This window comes from Saimiri boliviensis, chromosome X (genome assembly GCF_048565385.1).
Source record: "Saimiri boliviensis isolate mSaiBol1 chromosome X, mSaiBol1.pri, whole genome shotgun sequence".
NCBI classification, from domain to species: domain Eukaryota; kingdom Metazoa; phylum Chordata; class Mammalia; order Primates; family Cebidae; genus Saimiri; species Saimiri boliviensis.
The window spans coordinates 62,735,492-62,758,457 of record NC_133470.1 but is presented as its reverse complement, the minus strand read 5'-3'; the positions used below and the strand labels follow the sequence as shown (position 1 = coordinate 62,758,457).

The window sequence follows — 22,966 nt, the reverse complement described above, 5'->3', positions numbered from 1 at the left end:
GAGCCCCTCTCGCCAGACCCTTGAATGCCAATACCCTCAGGCTCATCCCAGGAGATCACATTTGTATTAGTTTCTATTGTAGCATGACAAAAGAATACAAACTGAATGGCTTAAAATAACAGCCATTTATTAGCTCACAGCTGTTATGGATCGGGAATCTGGCATAGCATAGCTGGATCCTCTGTGGAAGTCTCACAAGGCTGAAATGAAGATGTTAGCCATGGTTACAATCCTGATCTGGGTCTCAGGGTCTTCTTCCAAGCTCATTCAGGTTGTTGGCAGAATTCAATGCCCTTCCTATGTAGGTCTGAGGTTTTGATTTTCTTGCAAGGTGTCAAATATTGGCCATTTTCATCTTCAAGAGGCTGCCCATATTTGTTTCCACCTATTCCTCTCCGTTTTCAAACCAGCAATAGAGAACCGAAGCATCAAATCCCACTAGTACTTCAAATGTCTGACTTCATCCGTGACTAATTGGAGAAAACTTCCTACTTTTAAAGGATTTGTGTAATTAGATCAGACCCACCCAGATGGATACTCTTCCAATAATATAGTCAAGTGATTTAGCATCTTAATGTTATCTGCAAAAAATCCATTCATGGCTGGGCATGGTGGCTCATGTCTGTAATCCCAGCACTTTGGGAGGCCGAGGTGGATGGATCACCTGAGTTCAGGAGTTCAAGACCAGCATGACCAACATAGAGAAACGCTGTCTCTACTAAAAATACAAAATTAGCCGGGCATGGTGGCAGGGGCCTGTAATCCCAGCTACTCGGGAGGCTGAGGCAGGAGAATCTCTTGAACCCAGGAGGAGGAGGTTGCAGTGAGCTGAGATCTCACCATTGCACTCTAGCCTGGGAAAAAACAAAAAACAAATCCATTCACAGCAGTATTTATACTAGCATTTGATTAAATAACTAGGACAAGGTTTGTATGCACAAGGGACCCGAGAATCTTTTTTTCTTTTTTTAAAAAAAGACATTTATTCAGCATCATGATCATACTATTACATTTAGCAATCAACAGCATGGGTGCACAAAAAAAAAAAAAAAAGAAAGAAAGAAGAAGAAAAAAATCTACATTAAAACCCTTTGCTGGAATGCTTTACACTCTCCACAGAACAGAAACTAAAATAACCTGTTATACAATTAGTCACAAATACAGTGCTCCAGTTTTTTACCTATGTACATGAGTATTTGTCTAAATCATGTCTTCTTTATAGCAGCTAGGCCCTGCTACCACTGTGCTTGGCCGAGTTCACAAATCTGTTGTAACCTGTAGCTTTCCTGTCACTTCTCTGGCTCTCCTCTCCTGCTAAGCTTTGTTTCCTAATTAAAATCTTCTGCCACTGCCATGGCTACTGCTGCTACTGGAACCACCATAGCCACCTTGATTTCATGGTTTGGCAAAGTATTGGCCGCCACCACCATAGGGGCCACAGCTTCCACCTTCAAAGTTTCCTCCCTTCATGGGTCCAAAATTTGAAGACTGATTGTTGTAATTGCCAAAATCATTGTAGCTTCCACTACCTCCAAAATTGCCTCCATCATTACCAAATCCATTATAGCCATCCCCACTGCTACCATATCCACCACCATCATGGCTGCCTCCAAAGCCACCATGACCACTGAAGTTTCCTCCATGACCAAAGTTGTCATTCCCACTGAAACCACCTCCACGACCACCACCACCAAAGTTTCCAGAACCACTTCAACCTCTTTGGCTGGATGAATCACTAGCCATCTCTTGCTTTGACAGGGCTTTCCTAACTTCACAGTTGTGGCCATTCACAACATGGTATTTCTGAATGACAATCTTATCCATGGAGTCATGGTTATTAAAGGTTACAAAGTCAAAGCCCTTTTTCTTGTCACTGCCTCTGTCAGTCATGATTTCAATCACTTCAATTTTTCCATACTGTTCAAAATAATCTCTTAGGTAATGTTCTTCAGTGTCTCCTTTAATGCCACCAACGAGTATTTTTTTCACAGTTAAGTAGGCACGTCATCTTTGAGAATCTTCTTTGAGACAGTTCTCTTTGGTTCCACAACTCTTCCATCCCTTTTGTGTGGCCTTGCATTCATGGCTGCATCCACCTCCTCCACAGTTGCATACCTGACGATCCCAAAGCCCCTGGAGTGCTTGGTGTTTGGAACTCTAATTACCACACAGTCGGTGAGCGTTCTCCATTGCTCAAAATGGCTCCTGAGACTCTCATCAGTTGTTTCAAAGCTCAATCCTCCAATGAAGAGCTTCCTCAGCTGTTCCAGCTCTTTAGGAGACTCTGACTTAGACATGATAGCAGGGAGAAGAGAGACTTTAATGATGCTTCTTCGGCGGCGTCCACGGGCAGAAAGCGGGACCCAAGAATCTGATGGGGCCATCTTAGAATTCTGCCTACTATACCACTGAAGTCTTCTAAGCCCCACAGAGTAGCCTACCCTTTCTACTACAGCTGAAACTCTCTTTCTCAGATATCCTAATATTCACTGTGTCATCAGGAGAAGTAAGCTGATTAATTGCCTTTAAGCATTGGGCCCTCATTTGGCAAAGGAACACCAATAAACAAGGGTCTGGTAGCTGCCCTAGTCCTCCTAGATGTATCTGTATATATTGAAAGAAAGTGCTTATTTATCTCAATGTGTTTCCATATAGTATATTTTCAGGCAATATAAAAAAGTTATGAAAATAGTTCAAGCTATGTAAGAAAAGATACTTGGGGGCAGAAAGCCATCGTAAGTCAGGCAAGACCCATTTGGAAACATACACTTACCCTCTTCATGTCTCCTAAACTGTTCTAGTCATCATAGCTTTGTCCCTTTCTCCCACAGATTTTCTACAAAATATTTTTTTTTTCCTAAATAGTTCAACTGCCAGTGCTTCTAGGGGGCCTTTAAGAAGGGAGAGGAAATTAAGAGAGGAAAGCAGGAGATGGCAGTTAATTTTGTGGAGGTATCATTTTTGAATCAAGCTTTTGTAAGTTAAGAGATTGTCCAAAATATGACTTCAGAGGCCATAGGAAGTCTCCTTGCCCTATAAATGACTTCACATAACAGTTCATAAATGTCCAAGGAAAACAAGACATAAGACCTCTCTTAGCATCTTTTCTTGGGCCTTGAGAGCAAAGCTGAAATTCCTCAAGGGCACTTGTCATTTCCTGGAGAGGCTTTCTTCATCTTATACAAAGGAAAAGAATGTTCGTCTATCTCTGTTGATCAAAGTTCAACTCAAGCTTTCAGTTGTTTATTTCTTCTCCTGAATTTTCAAGTAAATATTGGGGTCTATTTCTGTTTCACTAGATTTTACATATGGCCACAAGCAAAATCAGAAATTTAATTCATAATCTAACTGCCAAACTGCTTTATATTTCTTGTACAATCATTTATACTGCTAGGTACTCTGGAGTTATAAGTATATAAAATACCATTTTTGCTCTCAAAAAGTTTATAACCCAGTAGACAACTGGAACATATAAAAGTAAAAGTTCAGCTGAGGCTGTAAATACCAAACAGCAGTCCATTGCTTCTTAGATAAGGACCAAGTTTTTTATTCTAGAAGTCAAGCCATCCTTGTGTGCCTGTGGCTGCTCCAGCGTCATTTCTCACTACTCTGTCTCTATTTCACCCAAAACTGGTTTACAGTGTCCTACTATACTCATTCTGTATATCTTTACCTTTGCCTAGGCTGTCTTTTTCTCTCTGCCCCACCTCCACCCCATTCTTCTTCACCCTCTAAATCTTACCCATACTAGTCTTGAAACCTCTCTTGACCATACAAATCATCCCCTTCTCTGAACTACAACATTTACTACCAGTACCATTCATTTTGCCCTTGGAATACAACTGCTTTGTGTGGAAGCTATTTTTATTCACTTTAGTCTTTTCTTCTCACTTAAATCAGGAGAGGTTTAAGAGACTAAATTTTTTAATCTCTGTATTTCCCATAACAAAGCCTGGCTCAGTGTTCAGTTAAGACTTGGTTAATTACCCTGATCAGAGTAAGAAAGGGAGTGAAGATTGCTGAGAAATAGCTTTGTAATGGACATTGAGGAGGACCTCTTAGAGAAGAATGTATTCATTGCTCACAAAATATTCACACTAGGTAGCTCTTTTGTACAGGAAAACCACAACAGGGCTGATTTTTTCTCTTAGAAGAATAAACCTATTTCCATAGTAAATTTGACCAAGTTGTCCTGATGAAACTAGATAAACACAGTGTAGATCTTGTCTTCTCTCAATCTCACCCCCACCTCCATCCCTTAGGAAGGACAAAGCCTAGCTCTAAAGCAGTTCATTCCTAAAACGAAACTCACTTTAACAGAAATTTAAAGCTTGTCTTGTTATCATAATAACTTGCAGAAATGGATCCAACCTGATGCTTGAAATAAGAGAGAGGATCCTAAGGCCTTCCCCTTAACCACTATTTCTCTTGCTTTCAGAAATCCCTAAAACCTTAAGCTCCCTGAATACAGAGACCCTATGTTACTTGTAATCTTAATTTACACATCAGGGCCTAGCACTATGTGCTGAAAACATATAGTCATACTCAGCAAAGATTTATTGAAATAAACACAGCCACTTCAATGTTACAGATCGATGGTGTCCAGTATTAGGAGCAGAAAGAGAGTGTATGTTTTGGCTAATCAATTAACCACACAATTATTGCCTCATACAAAACAATGTGGTTGCTGCTTTAGGGGATACAGAAATCAGTAATAAAAGATCCCTGCCCTGCATGAGTTCATAATCTCATTGGGAAGACAAGGCATACTCAATTAAAAAAAAAAAAATCAGCTTAGAGTAGAAAAAGGATTGGACTAGAAGTTAGGAGCAGTGCTGGGGTTCTATTGGCTATTGACTTATATGTGATCTTAGACAAATAACCTCTTTGGACAGGTTTTATTCTCTCTGCTTCACCTAAATCATAGGACTCTTTAATAGTTCAGATAAATTAGAAAATTTGCTCATATGCAAAACTGTAAAATACCAAACTAAAGTACCACATGGTTAGAATATCATATTGTTATTGTGTCAGACAGTATGGTTCAGTTTTGGGTGTGCCCTTTGGCTATCACCATCACCACAGCAAGGAACCCAGACAGGAATTACTGGAGGAGAAAGAACAGTTCTTAACAACCAAATTGCTCCCAGTCTTTCCCATCCTCTTTCCTAGCAGCCTCTCTCCATACATATTCATTTACATACAGGTGAAATAAACTTTTACTTAAGGTCAAGGATAGTCTTCAAAAGTTCAGAAAGGCACTCACTAAAAGATACCCTGAGGTGTTTGAATGGGAATTACCAGTGTCTTCTCCCTACCATTTCCCTACCATTTCCCGTTTGGAAACAAGGAGGTATTAAATCTGGCTTAGTTCCTCCCCTCAAATAGCACTAGTTGGCAAATCAAATATCTTCCAGGGGTCAGGGGAATAATATAAATGAGTTGTCACCAGACAGAAGACAACAGGGAGTTGTAAAGACTATGGGCAACTGGAGAATGTATGCTCCATAAGATGACATTTTTATTTCTAAAAATTAAAACAATGGTGAGCCTGGACACTGAACTTCAAAAGACTTGTCCTCTTATTAAAAAGGTCACTCTAAGGCTGGGCGCGGTGGCTCAAGCCTGTAATCCCAGCACTTTGGGAGGCCGAGGCGGGTGGATCACGAGGTCAAGAGATCGAGACCATCCTGGTCAACATGGTGAAACCCCGTCTCTACTAAAAATACTAAAAATTAGCTGGGCATGGTGGCGTGTGCCTGTAATCCCAGCTACTCAGGAGGCTGAGGTAGGAGAATTGCCTGAACCCAGGAGGGGGAGGTTGTGGTGAGCCGAGATCGCGCCATTGCACTCCAGCCTGGGTAACAAGAGCGAAATTCCATCCAAAAAAAAAAAAAAGGTCACTCTAAAAAGGGACTTGGTTGCTATTTTTTCTCTTTCTTGGTAATCTGGCCCCCTTCCAGCATAATCCTTCTCCAATTTTTTTTTTTTTTTTTTTTTTTTGAGATGGAGTCTCACTCTGTCACCCAGGCTGGAGTACAATGACAGGATCTCGGCTCACTGCAACCTCAACTTACTGGGTTCAAGCCATTCTCCTATCTCAGCCTCCTAGGTAGCTGGGTCTACAGGCATGCACCACCATGCCTGGCTGATTTTTGTATTTTTAGTAGAGATGGGGTTTCACCATGCTGGCAAGGCTGTTCTCAAACTCCTGACCTCAAGTGATTCACCCACTTCAGCCTCCCAAAGTGCTGAGATTACAGATGTGAGCTACCATGCCCAGCAATCCTTCTCCAATTCTTTGCAAAGTTTTCACTTACAGTAGAGCCTAGCAGGGAAATGAGGACCATACTGGACAAGAAAACTAGAAAACTGGATTTTAGCACCTGATCTGCCCCTGAGTTCCCACATGCCTACTGCCCCATCCTGAATACCCTGCCCTGTAGGTGACAGCATGTCTCTGAGCCTCAATTTCCTTAACTGTAAAAATAGAAGACTTGGATTCTGATCCCTAAATGCCTTTAACTGAATCATTCTGTATTTAAACTTTGGGAAGAAAGTTGGAATATGGATAGTACTTTTTTTTGTAACCCATGCCAGAACTCCTTCCTGTTCCTGGGCCTAGGAACAACCTGACTTAACTTTGGATTGGTTCAAATTCAGAGTAGTCAGCTTTCACTTGATAAAAATATTTTTCTCGCCAGGTGCAGAGGCTCAAACCTGTAATCCTAGCACTTTGGGAGGCCAAGGTGGGCAGATCACTTGAGGCCTGGAGTTTTTGACCAGCATGGCCAAGATGGTGAAACCCTGTCTCTACTAAAAATACAAAAATTAGCTGGGTGTGGTGGTGCATGCCTGTAATCTCAGCTACTTGGGAGGCTGAAGCAGGAGAATCGCTTGAACCAGGGAGGCAGAGGTTGTAGTGAGCCAAGATGACGCCATTGCATTCCAGCCTGGGGGACAAGGCCTGTTTCCAAAAAAAAAAAACAATTTTTTTTCTCACGACTGAGTCATTAGTCAGAGAAGATGGCTGCCTTTGCAAGAAACTGATCAATACTGCCTGGATCCCCTGATAGCTATAAGCAGGGGAGAGGGATTGTGAATTCACAGGAGCTCAAAGTGGAAAAATGACACTTGAATAAAGAAGTAGTGGTGGTAGAGAAAATTCAAATTTTCTCTGAATGGCACAAAAGTATACTCTTTTCTAGACAGTCAGAAACTCTGGGAGATCTTTGACCCTTATCCTTCTTTTTTTCTGCAGCATATGACCCATTTCTACCTCAGACATGTCCTAGTTTTCCACCAGCTGTCTTCTGGTGCTTACTAGAAAATATTCTTTCTCAGACAGCCTGCTCAACAGGAGCATCAAAGTTGTGGTGCTTGGGTGACGGCATGTAGGAATGACAGGGAGGCATTGCCTTGGAGTATGTGTTTGGGGGAGATGGACAGAAGGCAGTGGAATCTTGGGCCACCTGCCCCCACCACAAGGGCAAGTCTCCCAGTGTTTGGGTACTTAATTAGCCATGGTGAATGACTGAAGGTCTGACTGCGAACAGGCTGTAAAAGAGAAGGTAAAAGAATTTCACTGAGAAGAATGCTGCCAGTTGAGTTGAAGGGGTTGGTGAGATCCCAGAACCCATGAGTAGACTATTGGTGCAGGAAACAGAGAGACAGGGGCTTGTGGTTGAAAGGAGGATTTAGGTAGTTGAAACTGGCCCAATGGGCAGTAGTTCTGAGAGATGGAGTAGCATTTCTCTCTCCTGCCCCAAATTTACTGAACAGGTGGCTCAGCTGCCTGGGGAAAAGAAAACTGCAGCTCAGCATGCTCTCTACCTACCTGGAATCCCCTCCCCATGGCGGGGAGATGTGTAGCTTTCCCTACTGCTTCCATCACCTGCCTCCCCCTCCTGCTTTCTCCTGGGCCTTAGCTAAGAATTTTTAAGGAAAATCAACATTTTCCGAGACTTGCATGCCCTGTGAAGAAGAAAAAGTTAACTTAGGGTCAAACGAGACAATCCTTCAACCCAAGAAACTGTCCTCTTTCCAAGAGGTCCCACAGAAGGAAGTCAAAGAGAAGGAAGGGTAGCATAAGTTGTTGTCTATGCCTTGCTGTACGAGTCTGGTGGTCAGCTTCCTCACCCACCATTTCATTGGAGAATATGAGGCCAGTAATGGTAAGTGCAGCTGCTGAGTCTCTTCTCACCATTACTCTCCTCAAAACTCAGGAAACAGATCCCATGTGGAGAAATAAATACTCCCTTAAGCTTTTCCTCCATCCTCTCCCCAGTTCCCATCCTGGAATATCTTCAATTTATTTCTGCTTTTTTCTTCCAGTCTTTGTGTCCATTCTTCAGATTAGATCACAGCATTAAAAGGGGTGAGCTATCCAACCCTGAACCTTCTAAGGAAGGAGCGAGAAATTCCTCCAGATCTCCATGAGCCTCTCTCCCCCAGCAAATCCACCCAATGATGTGAAGTTAGAGGAAAACACCCTCTGATAGAGTGAGGATGGGATTAGGCAAACCATCACAGAGGCAACTGGTGCAACAGCAACACTTCCTAACAACTAAGAGCTAGGCCTACATAGAAAATGACACAACTGGCAGTGACATATATGGATGTTGCTAAAATGAAAGCTATAGCCACAGCTTTCTTTACTTGGTAGAGCCCTGGAGGCCGTAATTACCCCACAGAGCTTCAGGCTGCTGTTTTACTATAGACAGATTTCTTCAATTTATGAGATTTTTAAGTGACTGAAATTTTCTCTGAATGGCACAAAAGTATACTTTTTCCTAGGCAGTCAGAAGGGGCTGTCTAGGAAAGACATAGGACATAAATATATATTTTCCCTGTATGTGTTTCTATCTATTGTGTGTAAATGTGTATCTAATGTGTTTATGTGTGTGTATTTAGAATATAGTGTGTGTATGGCTATGACAGAAAATATTTTTAGTTAAGTTGCATTTAGAGTTGCTCTCCTGGGACTCTAGGAGTGATATCAATAATTTTTTCTAGGAAGTGATTAAATAGGCCTGGGAATTGTTTTTTTTCAAATTTTCTTTTTCTTTTTGTTTTCAGACAGAGTCTTACTCTATCACCCTAGCTGGAGTGCAGTGGCCAATCATGGCTCACTGTAGCCTCAACATCTAGACTCAGGTGATCCTCTCATCTCAGCCTCCCAAATAGCTGGGACTATAGGTGTGCACTACCACATTGGCTATTTATTTTTATTTTTATTTTATTTTTATTATCTTTTTGGAGATAAAGTCTCACTCTAATGTCGAGACTGGAGTGCAGTGGCATGATCTTGGCTCCCTGCAACTCCTACCGCCCAGGTTCAAGTGATTCTCCTTCCTCAGTCTCTCGAGTAGCTGGGATTATAGGCGCCTGCCACCGTGCCTGGCTAATTTTTGTAGTTTTTAGTAGAGACACACACTTATACATGTTGGCTAGGCTGGTCTTGAACTCCTGACTTTGTGATCTACCCACTTCAGCTTCCAAAAGTTCTGGGATTAGAGGCATGAGCCACAGCACCCAGCCAATTTTTTAAAAAAATATTTTGTAGAGATGGGATTTTGCCATGTTGCCCAGGCAGGTCTTGAGCTCCTGGGCTCAAGCGATCTGCCTGCCTCAACCTCTCAGTGTGCTGTAATTATAGATGTGAGCTACCACACTTGGATTTTCTCAAGTTTTTTAGTTTGGTATGTTAGCAAGCCGGCAGAAGATTTGTTAGCACTGCCAAAAGACAAGAGAGGTAATGTGCTAGAAGCCTCAGGGACAAAAGTCTACTGGTAGCCTCCCTACAACCAGTCTCAGCTAATCCTCTCCCTTAGAAAGCTTTCCTTTCTTGAACCTTGGCGTGGTCCAATCACAACACCAATATCCACTGAATTTTCTATGACAGATACGTGAGAAAGCTATTTAAAGGCCATTTTGGGAAGCATCAAGCTAGCCCTTATATCCCAAATGTATAGCCAGGTATCCAACCCTGTGACTAGACCAAAGGCACAGTATTGGTGGCACCAGTAGAAAGGGAAGTAAGCCTTCAAAAAAATCAGGTTAAGCTGAATCCTTATATCCCTCCTTTCTTGAAAGATGTATCTCTCTCAGATGCCCTGTTCAACTCTACCCCTACAGCAATTTCTTTACTGGACATTAACAACTTATCCATTTCTTGGCTATTAATGGATTGTGGATCCTTTTCCCACTCTGGCAACTATTTCAGTTCTGAAGAGTCTTAAAGATTGTGTGTCGAGCTCCCTCAACTTTCCTCGAGAAAATGGAATTTCATAACATGGAAGGGGTTTGCTAAAGTTATACAGCAAGTTGTAGAACTAGACATGTCTCCTGATTCGTTGATTTGTGGTTACTTTTTAAAAATTATTATTATTATTATTATTATTATTTAAGATGAGGTTTCACCATGTTGGTCAGGCTGATCTTGAACTCCTGACCTCAGGTGATCTGCCCACCTTGGCCTCCAAAGTGCTTGGATTACAGGCGTGAGCCACCACGCCAAGACTGATTCGTGGTTTCTACTACAAGATTGTTCAACTCACGGCCTGCAGGCCACATGCAGCACAGGACAGCTATGAATGTAGCCCAACACAAATTAGTAGACTTTCTTACAACGTAAGAAAGATTTTTTTTGTAATTATTGTTGGCACATCAGCTATTATTAGTGTAGTTTATGTGTGGCCCAAGACAATTCTTCTTCCAATGTGGCCCAGGAAAGACAAAAGACTGGACACCACTGTACCACAATATAGTGAATCTTAAACTTTGTTCTATCATGTATATTATATTCCCTCTGGCTTTCCATGGGTGAGGAACAGATCTATCTCCAAGTTTAGGATACCTCCTCTGTGCCTTTACATCTAAGAGCTGTCTCTATCAGTCTCCTCTTTGGATTACTTGGATATATGTCATACTGGCTTCAACAAAAAACTATTTTTTTTTGTCAAGATCTCAAGTGCCCAATACCAAGAAAGAGAGGGCTTTCTCAGTGGCAGCCTTGGAAAGGGGCCCTTCTCTATGTAACTCTTCTCATGGATTCCCAAGGAATTTAATAAACTGGCCCCTGGAAGAACAACTGGTTCTAAAACTACAGGAATTGTAATGGTATTTCGAAGCTACATATAGAGGTCCAGATACCTCAATATTAAAACTAAGAACTGAATGAGAGCCAGAGGTTCTAAATGGGAAGCAGAAGTGTTTCTTTTCTTTTCTTTTTTTTTCTTTTTTTTGAGACAGAATCTTGCTCCATCGCCCAGGCCGGAGTTCAATGGCACGATCTCGGTTCACTGCAACCTTCACCTCCCAGGTTCAAGTGATTCTCCTTGCCTCAGCCTCCTGAGTAGCTGGGATTACAGGTGCCCACCACCACGTATGGCAAATTTTTGTATTTTTAGTAGTGATGGGGTTTCGCCATGTTGGCCAGCCTGGTCTCAAACTGCTGACCTCAGGTGGTCCACCCACTTCAGCCTCCCAAAGTGCTGGGATTAGAGGTGTGAGCCACCACACTCAGCTGAATTCTTTCTTTCTTTATTTTTTTAAGTTTTCTTTATTATTTATTTATTTATTTATTTTTATATATTTTATTTATTGCATTTTAGGTTTTGGGGTACATGTGAAGAACATGCAAGATTGTTGCATAGGTACGCACATGGCGGTGTGATTTGCTGCCTTCCTCCCCTTCACCTATATCCGGCATTTCTCCCCATGCTATCTCTCTCCACCTCCCCACCCTCCTGTCCCTTCCCCATTTCCCCCCAACAGACCCCAGTGTGTGATGCCCCCTTCCCTGTGTCCATGTGTTCTCATTGTTCAACACCCGCCTGTGAGTGAGAACATGCGATGCTTGATTCTCTGCTCTTGTGTCAGTTTACTGAGAATGATGGCTTCCAGTTTCATCTATGTCTCTACAAAGGACACAAATTCATCGTTTTTGATGGCTGCATAATATTCCATGGTGTATATGTACCACATTTTCCCTGTCCAGTCTATCATTGATGGGTTGATTCCAGGTCCTTGCTACTGTAAACAGTTCAGCTGAATTCTTGCTTGAAACCTTCTCTTCCAGCTGGGAGCAGTGGCTTACACTTGTAATTTTAGCACTTTGGGAAGCCAAGGTGGGTGAATCACCTGAGGTTAGGAGTTTGAGACCAGCCTGGCCGACATGATAAAACCCCATCTCTACTAAAAAATACAACCCTCAACAAACCAGTCATTAAAAGACCACATCTCAAAATAATGGTAGCCATCTATGAGAAACCCACATCCAACATAAAGCTGAATAGGCAAAAGTTGGAAGCATTACCTCTAAGAGCTAGAACAAGACAAGAATGTACACTCTCACCCCACCTATTCAACATTGTTCTGGAAGTCCTAGCCAGAGGAATCAGGCAAGAGAAAGGAATAAAAGGCATCCAAATAAAAAAAAAAAGAGGAAGTCAAATTCAAATTATCTCTCTTTGCTGATGATATAATTCTATACCTAGAAAACCCTAAAGATTTCCCCCAAAGAGTCCTAGACCTGATAAATGACTTCTGCAAAGTCTCAAGATACAAAATAAATGTACAAAAATCTATAGCATTTCTATATGCCAATAACGTTTACGCTGAGAACCAAATGAAGAATGCAATCCCATTCACAATACACACACACACACACACACACACACACACACACTTAGGAATCCACCTAACCAAGGAGGTGAAAATCTCCATCAGAAGAACTATAAAACACTGCTAAAAATCAGCGACAGTGCCTTTCCATGCTACCCGCTGATGGCTACAAATGGCGTTGTTCTGGATTCCCGTCGTAACTTAGAGGGAAACTTTCACAATGTCTGGAGCCCTTGATGTCCTGCAAATGAAGGAGGAGGATGTCCTTAAGTTCCTGGCAGCAGGAACCCATTTAGGTGGCACCAACCTTGAAACCCTGTGTCTACTAAAAATGCAAAAATTAGCCAGGTGGGGTGGCATGTGCCTGTAATCACAGCTACTCGAGATGCTGGGGCAGGAGAATTGCTTGAACTCGGGAGGCAGAGGTTGCAGTGAGCCAAGATCACACCACTGCACTCCGGTCTGTGTGACAGAGTGAGACTCTCTCAAAGAAAAAAAAGAAAAGAAAATCACAAGTAATCTACAAAAAAATTCATAGAATTAATGAGTTCAGCAATGCCACAGACTACAAAAACCAACATACAAATATCAACTCAATTTCTACATACTAGCAATAAATATGTAAATACTGAATTAAAATCACATTTACAACCATTCAAAAGAAAAATCACACTCATATATAAACTTAACATGTACTGGACCTATATGCTGAAAATTATACTACACTGATGAAAAAAATTTTGAAAGACCTAAATAATTAGAAACATTTACAATATTCATGAATTGGAAAATTCAACATAGTAATGATGTCAGTTATCCCCAAATTGATTTATAAGTTTAATGGAATTTATATCTTAACCAACTGCAGCATTAAATCAAAAGTCCACAGTCCAGTCTCATCTGAGATAAGGCAAGTCTCTTCCATCTTCAAGCCTGTAAAATCAAAAGCAAGTTATTTACTTCCTAGATACAATGGGGGGGGGCGGGCATTGGCATTGGATAAATATACCCATTTCAAATGGGAGAAATTGGCCAGAATTAAGGGGCTACAGGCCTCATGCAAGTCTGAAATTCAATGGGGCAGTCAAATATTTTATTTTTTCTGAGACAAAGTCTTGCTCTGTTTCCAGGATGGAGTGCAGTGGCACAATCCCAGCTCACTGCAACCTCTGCCTCCTGGGTTCAAGTGATTCCTCTGCCTCAGCCTCCCGAGTAGCTGGGACTACAGGCATGTACCACCATGCCCAGCTGGTTTTTTTTTTTTTTTTTTTTGTATTTTAGTAGAGATGGGGTTTCACCATGTTGGCCAGGATGGTCTTGATCTCCAGACCTTGTGATCCACCTGCCTCAGCCTCCCAAAGTGCTGGGATTACAGGTGTGAGCCACCATGCCTGCCCTCAAATCTTAAAGCTCCCAAATGATCTCCTTTGACTCCATGTCTCATATCCAGGTCATGCTGATATAAGAGGTGGGTTTCCATGGTCTTGGGCAGCTCAGTTCCTGTGGCTTTGCAGGGTTCAGATCCTTCCTGGCTGCTTTGACAGGTTGGTGTTGAATGTCTGTGGCTTTTCCAGATGCATGGTGCAAGCTGTTGGTGGATCTACCATTTTGAGGTCTGGAGGATGATGGCCCTCTTCTCAGAGTTTCACTAGGCAGTTCTCCAGTGGAGACTCTATGTAGGGGCTCCAATTCCACATTTTCCTTCTGCTTTGCCCTAGCAGAGGTTCTGCATGAGGGCCCCACCCTTGCAACAAACTTCTGCTTAGTCATTCAAGCATTTCCACACATCCTCTGAAATCTAGACAGAGGTTCCCAAACCTCAATTCTTGACTTCTGTGCACTCATAGACTTAACACCATGTGGAAGCTGCCAATGCTTGGAGCTTGCAGCCTCCGAAGCCATAGTCCAAGCTGTATCATGGCCCTTTAGCCATGGCTGGAGCAGCTAGGACACAGGGAACAAGTCTCTAAACTGCACCCAGCAGGGGGCCCCAGGGTCCAGCCCATGTAACCATTTTTTCCTCTTAGGCCTCTGAGCCTGTGATAGGAGGGGTTGCTGCAAAGTTATCTGGTATGCTCTGGAGACATTTTCCCCATTGACTTCATGATTAACATTTGGCTTCTTGTTATTTATGCAAATTTCTGCAGCAGGCTTGAATTTCTCCCCAGAAAATGGGTTTCCTTTTTTATTGCATTTTCAGGCTGCAAATTTTTCCATCTTTTATGTTCTGCTTCCTCTTGAATGGTTTACTCCTTAGAAATTTCTCCTGACAGATACTCTAAATCATCTCTCTCAAGTTCAAAGTTCTACAGACCTTTAGGGCAGGGCAAAATGCTGCCAGTCTCTTTGCATAGCAAGAGTGACCTGTACTCCGGTTCCTATCAAGTTTGTCATCTCCATCTGAAACCACCTCAGCCAGGACTTTATTGTCCATAACACTATCGGTATTTTGGTTAAAGCTGTTCAACAAGTCTCTAGGAAGTTCTAAACTTTCCCACTTCTGTTTACTGAGCCCTTCAAGTCTCTATGAAGTTTCAAACTTTTCCACATTTTTCTGTCTTCTTCTGAGCCCTCCAAACTGTTCCAACTTCTGCCTGCTACCCAGTTCCAAAGTCTCTTCCATATTTTCAGATATCTTTATAGCAGCACCCCACTCTATGGGTACCAATGTACTGTATTAGTCAATTTTCATGCTGCTAATAAAGACATACCTGAGACTAGGTAATTTATAAAGATAAGAGGTTTTATTGAATCACAGTTCAATATGGCTGGAGAGGCCTCACAATCATGGCAGAAGGCAAATGAGAAGCAAAGTCACATCTTACATGGTGGTAGGCAAGAAAGCATGTGTAGGGAAACTCCCCTTTATAAAACCATCAGAACTTGTGAGACTTATTCACTATCATGATAACAACATGAGAAAAACCTGCTCCCATGATTCAATTACCTCCCATCGGGTCCTTCCCAGGACACATGGGGATTATTACAATTCAAGTTTAGATTTGGGTGGGAAAACAGAGCCAAACCATATCACCTCCAATGTTGGAGGTGGGACTAGTGGAAGATATTTGGGGTCATGGGGGTGGAGTCTTCATTTATTGCTTGGTGTTGTCTTTATGGTAGTAAATTAGTTCTCACTCCAAATTCATGTGGAAGCTGGTTGTTTAAAGGAGCCTGGCACCATCCCCTCTCTCTTCCACCATGTGTTACTGGCTCCCGTTTGCCATTTGCCATGATCATAAGCTTCCTGAGGCCCTCAACAGAAGCAAATGATGACACTAAGCTTTATGTATAACCTGCAGAACTGAGAGCTAAACAAACCTCTTTTCTTGGCCGGGCGTGGTGGCTCAAGCCTGTAATCCCAGCACTTTGGGAGGCCGAGGCGGGTGGATCATGAGGTCAACAGATCGAGACCATCCAGGTCAACATGGTGAAACCCTGTCTCTACTAAAAATACAAAAAATTAGCTGGGCATGGTGGCACATGCCTAAAATCCCAGCTACTCAGGAGGCTGAGGCAGGAGAACTGCCTGAACCCAGGAGGCGGAGGTTGCGGTGAGCCGAGATCACGCCATTGCACTCCAGCCTGGGTAACAAGAGCGAAACTCCGTCTCAAAAACAAAAACAAACAACAAAAAAAACTCTTTTCTTTATAAATTACCCAGGTTCAGGTATTTTCTTTCTTTCGTACTTTTTTTTTTTTTAGATGGAATTTTGCTCTTGTTGCCCAGACTGTGCTATGGTGCTATCTTGGCTCACTGCAACCTCCACCTCCCAGGTTCAAGCAATTCTGTTGCCTCAGTCTCCCAAGTAGCTGAGATTACAAGTATGTGCCACAATTCCTGACTAATTTTGTATTTTTAGTGGAGATGGGGTTTCTCCATGTTGGTCAGACTGGTTTCAAATTCCTGATCTCAGATGATCTGCTTGCCTTGGTCTCCCAAAGTGCTGGGATTACAGGTATGAGTCACTGCACCTGGCCAGGTATTTCTTTATAGCAACACAGAAATGAAATGACATGGTTTCCTAGACCAAAACGAGAAGTCTCTGTCAAATGTTTTTTCAAATTACTGGTTGAGGGAAGAGTCTGGCCACAGTTTAATTTGGCACCAAAAAAGGAACTGGATTGGCTTGACAATAGAAAGGGAGGGGCCAGGCATGGTGGCTCACACCTGTAATCCCAGCACTTTGGGAGGCTGAGGCGGGTGGATCACAAGGTCAAGAGATCAAGACCATCCTGGTCAACATGGTGAAACCCCGTCTCTACTAAAAAGACAAAAAACTAGCTGGGCATGGTGGCACGTGCCTGTAATCCCAGCTACTCAGGAGGCTGAGGCAGGAAAATTGCCTGAACCCAGGAGGCAGAAGTTGCGGTGAGCCGAGATTGCACCATTGCACACCAGCCTAGGTAACAAGAGCAAAACTCCATCTCAAAAAAAAAGGGAGGCCCTGTGATACTTTTACAACATCTTTCTGAGAACACAGTGCATGACTGCTCCCACACCAAGTCATAACTGCCTGGTTCTTTTTGAACTTTGAGCACCTCAGTTAGCCATGGGAAATCCATTTTGCCTATCAGCTGGAGGCATACTTTAACATCTCTTAAGTCTAGACCTGACCCAGCTTTCAGGGTCCTGGAGTATCCTATGATCAGGAGTCCAATCCTGGAGTTGTGCTTATTTAAAGTCACTATATGTAACTGTAACAAAATACAAACTCTGGAGTTATAGGAGGTGGGAAACAGGCACACCATAGTAAGGACAGAAACTCATAAAGAGGGTCAAATTCCATACTGACTACCTTGGTGATGTATACTATTCTGCTGCACAATACATATATATATATATATATATATATATATATATATATATATATACATATATATATATGTGTGTGTGTGTGTGTGTGTGTGTGTGTGTGTATATAAATTTCTTTCAAACCGTAAGCATGGATGTTTATTTACTTATTTATTTTGTATGTGTGTGTGTGTGTGTGTGTGTGTGTGTGTGTGTGTATGTGTGTCTTCTTCAATTCCTTTCATTCAAAGTTTTGTAGTTTTCATTGTAAATTTCTTTCACCTATATATAGTGGGGTTTAAAAATTGTCTTTAGGCCAGGCATGGTGGCTCATGCCTGTAATCTCAGCATTTTGGGAAGCTGAGGCAGGCAGATTACCTGAGGAGAACAGGCCGACCAACATGGTAAAACCCCCTCTTTACTAAAAAGACAAACATTAGCCAGGCGTAGTAGCACACACCTATAATCCCAGCTACTCAGGAGGCTGTGGCAAGAGAATCACTTGAACCTGGGAGGCAGAGGTTGCAGTGAGCCATGATTCCATCACTGCACTCCAGCCTGGGTGACAGAGTGAGACTCCATCTCAACGAAAAACAAAAACAAAAACAAACAGAAAAAATTGTCTTTTTTTTTGTGATAAATACACATAAAATTTACAATCTTGTGTGGTACAACATATGCAAATCAATAAATGTGGTACATCACATCAACAGAATGAAGGACAGAAACTATATTATCTTCTCAACAGATGCAGAAAAAGCATTTAATAAAATTCAACATTTTTTCGTGATTAAAAACTCTTCATAAACTAGGTATAAAAAGAACATTCCTTGGCCAGGCATGGTGGCTCACACCTGTAATCCCAGCACTGAAAGGGGAAAAGATGAAAGCCATTCCTCAGAGAACTGTAAGAAGACAAGGTTGTCTATTTCCACTACTTTTATTCAATTTAGTACTGGAAATCCTAGCTAGATCCACTAGGTAAGAGAAAGAAATAAAGGGCATCTAAATTGGCAACGAGACAGTCAAATTGTTTCTCTTTGGAGATCACCTGATTTTATATCTAGAATAACATAATGACTCCACCAAAAATGTCTTAGAACTGATTTTAAAAATTTAGTAACGTTGTAGGATCCAAAATTTACACACAAAAATCATTAGTGTTGGCTGGGCAAGGTGGCTCATGCCTGTAATCCCAGCACTTTGGGAGGCCAAGGAGGGTGGATCATGAGGTCAGGAATTCAAGACCAGCCAGATTAATATGGTGAAAACCCATCTCTACTAAAAATAAAAAAATTAGCCAGGTGTAGTGGTGGGTGCCAGTAATCCCAGCTATTCAGGAGGTCCGGGCAGGAGAATCACTTGAACCTGATGTAACCTGGGGTGTGGGGGGCGTCCTGAAGATGCTCCAAGTTCCATCCCAGTTTGAAAAGGTTCTTGGCCTCTCTTACCCCAAAGAATGGGGAAAGGGGCCCTGGAGGTGTGGTGAGTTTGCCATTGGAATAAATATCGTGGAACCAAAGAGTTTTGTGAAATGTGATTTATTAGGCAGAGAGAGAGAGAGAGAAGAAAAGAGGAGAGAGAGAGAGAGAGAGAGAGAGAGAGAGAGAGAAACAGCTCCCATGCTGCTATAGGAGGGGATCCAGAGAAGGAATCCATATAGAGAGGGAGCAGCGGGATTTTAACCCTTGAGTTATTCCCTCCCTATTCATGTTCTCATCCAATGAGAGTTCTTTCAAACTTCCTCTGGAGTGATCTTTGACTCTGAAACTGGATTGGCTGCTTGGTCCACAACAGAGCCCCCTCCTCCCATAGCTTTCAGTGGGCTTTTTGGACAAAGGAGTCCACCTGGATTTCTCTACCTAGCTGCACATGAGAAAACCAGACAAAAAACTTTACATTTCCGGATGGAGGCATGGAGCTGGGAAACTCTCACTTTTGAAACTCCCTTTGCAGATTGAGAAGAGTTTTTCTTTAACACAGTCCCTCACTGGGAGGCAGACGTTGCAGTGAGCTGAGACTGCACCACTGCACTCTTGTCTGGGTGACAACAGTGAAACTCTGTCTCAGAAAAAAAAAATCACTAGTGTTTCCACATATCAGTAACAGTTAATAGCAAACTAGCTGAAAAACAAAATAAAGTAATACTATTACAGTAGCTCTAAAAAATTAAATAGCTAGGAACAAATTCAACTGAGGAGGTTAAAGAACTTTGCAATGAAAACTACAAAACCCTGATGAAAGAAATTGAAGAGGACACACACACACACACACACACACACACGCAGACACGCACACAGACACATTCCATACTCCTGGTTTGAAAGAAATAATATTGTGATATCATGTTGTAATAAACATGTGCGTGCAGGTATCTCTTTGATAAACTGATTTCTTTCCTTTTGGATAAATAACCAGTAATGGGACTGCTCGATCAAATGAAAATTTTAGTTTTTGAGAAATCTCTATGCTGTTTTTTATAGTGGCTGTACTGGTTTACATTCCCAACAACAGTGTATAATTGTTCATTTTCTCCACATACTCATCAACATTTGTTATTTTTTGTCTTTTTAATAATAGCCATTCTGACTGGAATAAAATGATATCAAATTGTGGTTCTGATGTGCATTTCTTAGATAACTAGTGATGTTAAACCTTTTTTCATATACCTATTGATCATGTGTCTTTTTTTGAGAAATGTCTATTTATGTCTTTTGTCCTCCCCCGTTTTTTTTGAGATGGAGTCTTGTTCTGTCACCCAGGTTGGAATGCAGTGGCATGATCTCTGCTCACTGCAACCTCCACCTCCCAGGTTCAAGCAATTTTCTGCCTCAGCCTCCTGAGTAGCTGGGATTATAGGTGCCCACCACCACATATGGCTAATTTTTAAATTTTTAGTAGAAACGAAGTTTCCCCATCTTGACCAGGCTAGTCTTGAACTTCTGATCTTGTGATCTACCCGTCTTGGCCTTCCAAAGTGCTGGGATTACAGGCATGAGCCACTGCACCCAGCCTTACTCACTTTTTAATGAGTTTACTTGTTTTTGTACTGTTGTGTGAGTTTCCGGTATATTCTCATCATTAGTCTCCTGTTAGATAAATTGTTTGCAAATGTTTTATTCTATTCAACAGGTTGTCTCTTCACTATGTTGATTATTTCTTTTGCTATGCATACACCTTTTAATTTAATTAAGTTCCATTTGTCTATATTTGTTTTTGTTGCCTGAGCTTTTTACATCTTACTCATACATTCTTTGCCTAGACAAATGTTCAGTAGTTTTTTCCCCTAGGCTTTCTTATAGTATTTTTATAGTTTCAAATCTTATGTTTAATCTTTAAAAGTCTCTAATCCATTTTGAGTCGATTTTTGTATATGGTGAAAGGTAAGAATTCACTTTGATTCTTCTGCCTGTGGCTTTCCAATTTTCCCAGCAGAATTTGTTGAAAAGTGTGACTTTTCCCCAATGTAAGTTCTTGTTGGCTTTGCCAATGATCATTAAGCTGTTAGTTTATGGCTTTATTTCTAAGTTTTAATTTTGTTCCATTGGTGCTGTGGTCATTATGGCCATTTTAATAATACTAATTCTTCTGATCCAAGAGCATGACATGGTTTTCCATTTGCTTGTGTCATGTTCAATTTATTTCATTAGTGTTTTGTAGTTTTCCTTGAAGACATCTTTTACTTTCTTGAATAAATTTATTCCTAGGTATTTTATTTAATTGTTAGCTATTAGAAATGTGATTTCTTTCTTGATTTGTTTGCCAACTAGATAATTATTGGTGTATATAAATGTGACTGATTTTTGTACATTGATTTTGCATTCTGCAAATTCACTAAGTTTATTTCTCAATCAAAGATTTCTTTGGTAGTGTTGTGAGATTTTTTTAGGTATAAGATTATATCATCAGCAAAGAGAGACAATTTGATTTTCCCTTTTCCAATTTGTATACCATTTATTTCTTTCTCTTGCCTAATTGCTGTGGCTAGGACTTCCAGTATTATGTTAAATAAAAGCGGTGAAAGTGAGCATTCTTGTCTTGTTCCAGTTCTCAGGGGAAAGGCTTTCACCTTTTTCCTATTTAGCGTGATTTTAGCTGTGGGTTTGTTATATATGGTTTTTATTATTTTCAGGTATGATTCTTCCATACTAAGTTTGAGAAGAATGTTGAATTTTATCAGCTGCTTTTTCAGCATCAGTTGAAATGATCATATAGTATTTGTCCCTCATTCTGTTCATATGATGTATCACACTTACTGATTTTCATTTGCTGAACCATACATGGATTCCTGGTACAAATGTCACTTGACTGCAGAGTCTCTTTTTGATGTGCTTTTGGAGGAGATTTTTAATTTCTGGTTCAATCTCACTACTCATTATTCATCTGTTCAGGTTTTCTATTTTATTCTTGATTCAATCTTGGTAATTTGTATGTTTCCAGGAAGGTATTTATTTCCTTGAGCTTTCCAATTTGTTAGTGTATAGCTGTTCATAACAGTCTCTGATAATCTTTGTTTCTGTGTGTAATGTCTCATTTTCCATTTCTGTTTCAGTTTCCTTGGGTTTTCTCTCTTCTTGGTTTGTCTAACTAGTAGTTCATCAATTTTGTTTATGTTTTGGAACAACCAATTTTTCATTTCATTGGTCCTTTAGATTGTGTGTGTGTTTTTTCATTTTAATTTTTTATTTTATTTTATTTTTTTATTGCATTATAGATATTGGGGTACATGTGAAGGACATGGAAGATTGTTGCATAGGTACACACATGGCAGTGTGATTTGCTGCCTTCTTCCCCATCACCTACATCTGGCATTTCCCCCCATGCTATCTCTCCCCAACTCCCCACCCCCTGCTGTCCCTCCCCTATTTCCCCCTGACAGACCCTAGTGTGTGATGCTCCCCTCCCTGTGTGTAGGTTTTATCATTGTTCAACACCCACCTATGAGTGAGAACATGCAGTATTTGATTTTCTGTTCTTGTTTAAATTCTGTATTATCAGAGACTAGGATTGTAACCTCTCATTTGCTTTGCTTTTTATTTGCTTGGTAAACATTTCTCTATCCTTTTGTTTTGAGTCTGTGTGTGTCTTTGCATATGAGATGGGTCTCCTGAATACAGCACACCAATGGGTCTTGACTAGCAGAGGCTGCATGACAGCAAGATTGTTGCCTGTTCTCTCCTCTGGAAGCTTCATCCCAGAGAGGCTCCTGCCAGATGCCAGGAAGTGCTCTCCTGTATGAGGTGTCTGTCGACCCCTGCTGGGAGGTGTCTCCTAGTGAGGAGGCATGGGGATCAGGGACCCACTTGAGCAGGCAGTCTGTCCCTTAGCAGAGCTCGAGTGCTACGCTTGGAGAACCTCTGCTCTCTTCAGAGTTAGCAAGGAGAAACATTTAAGCCTGCGAAGCTGCACCCACAGCAGCCCCTTCCCACATGTGCTCTGTCCCAGGGAGATGGAAGTTTTATCTATAAGCCCCTGTCTGGGGCTGCTGCCTTTCATTCAGATGCCCTGCCCAGAGAGGAGGAATCTAGAGAGAAAGTCTGGTTG

The 22,966-nt window shown here is 41.5% G+C and overlaps 1 pseudogene; it reads right to left on the bottom strand.

Annotated features, from left to right (window-relative positions):
• Positions 1 to 1,253: 1,253 nt before the first annotated feature.
• Positions 1,254 to 2,297, bottom strand: LOC101030457 (heterogeneous nuclear ribonucleoprotein A1-like 3; annotated as a pseudogene).
• Between the last annotated feature and the right edge of the window lie 20,669 nt (positions 2,298 to 22,966).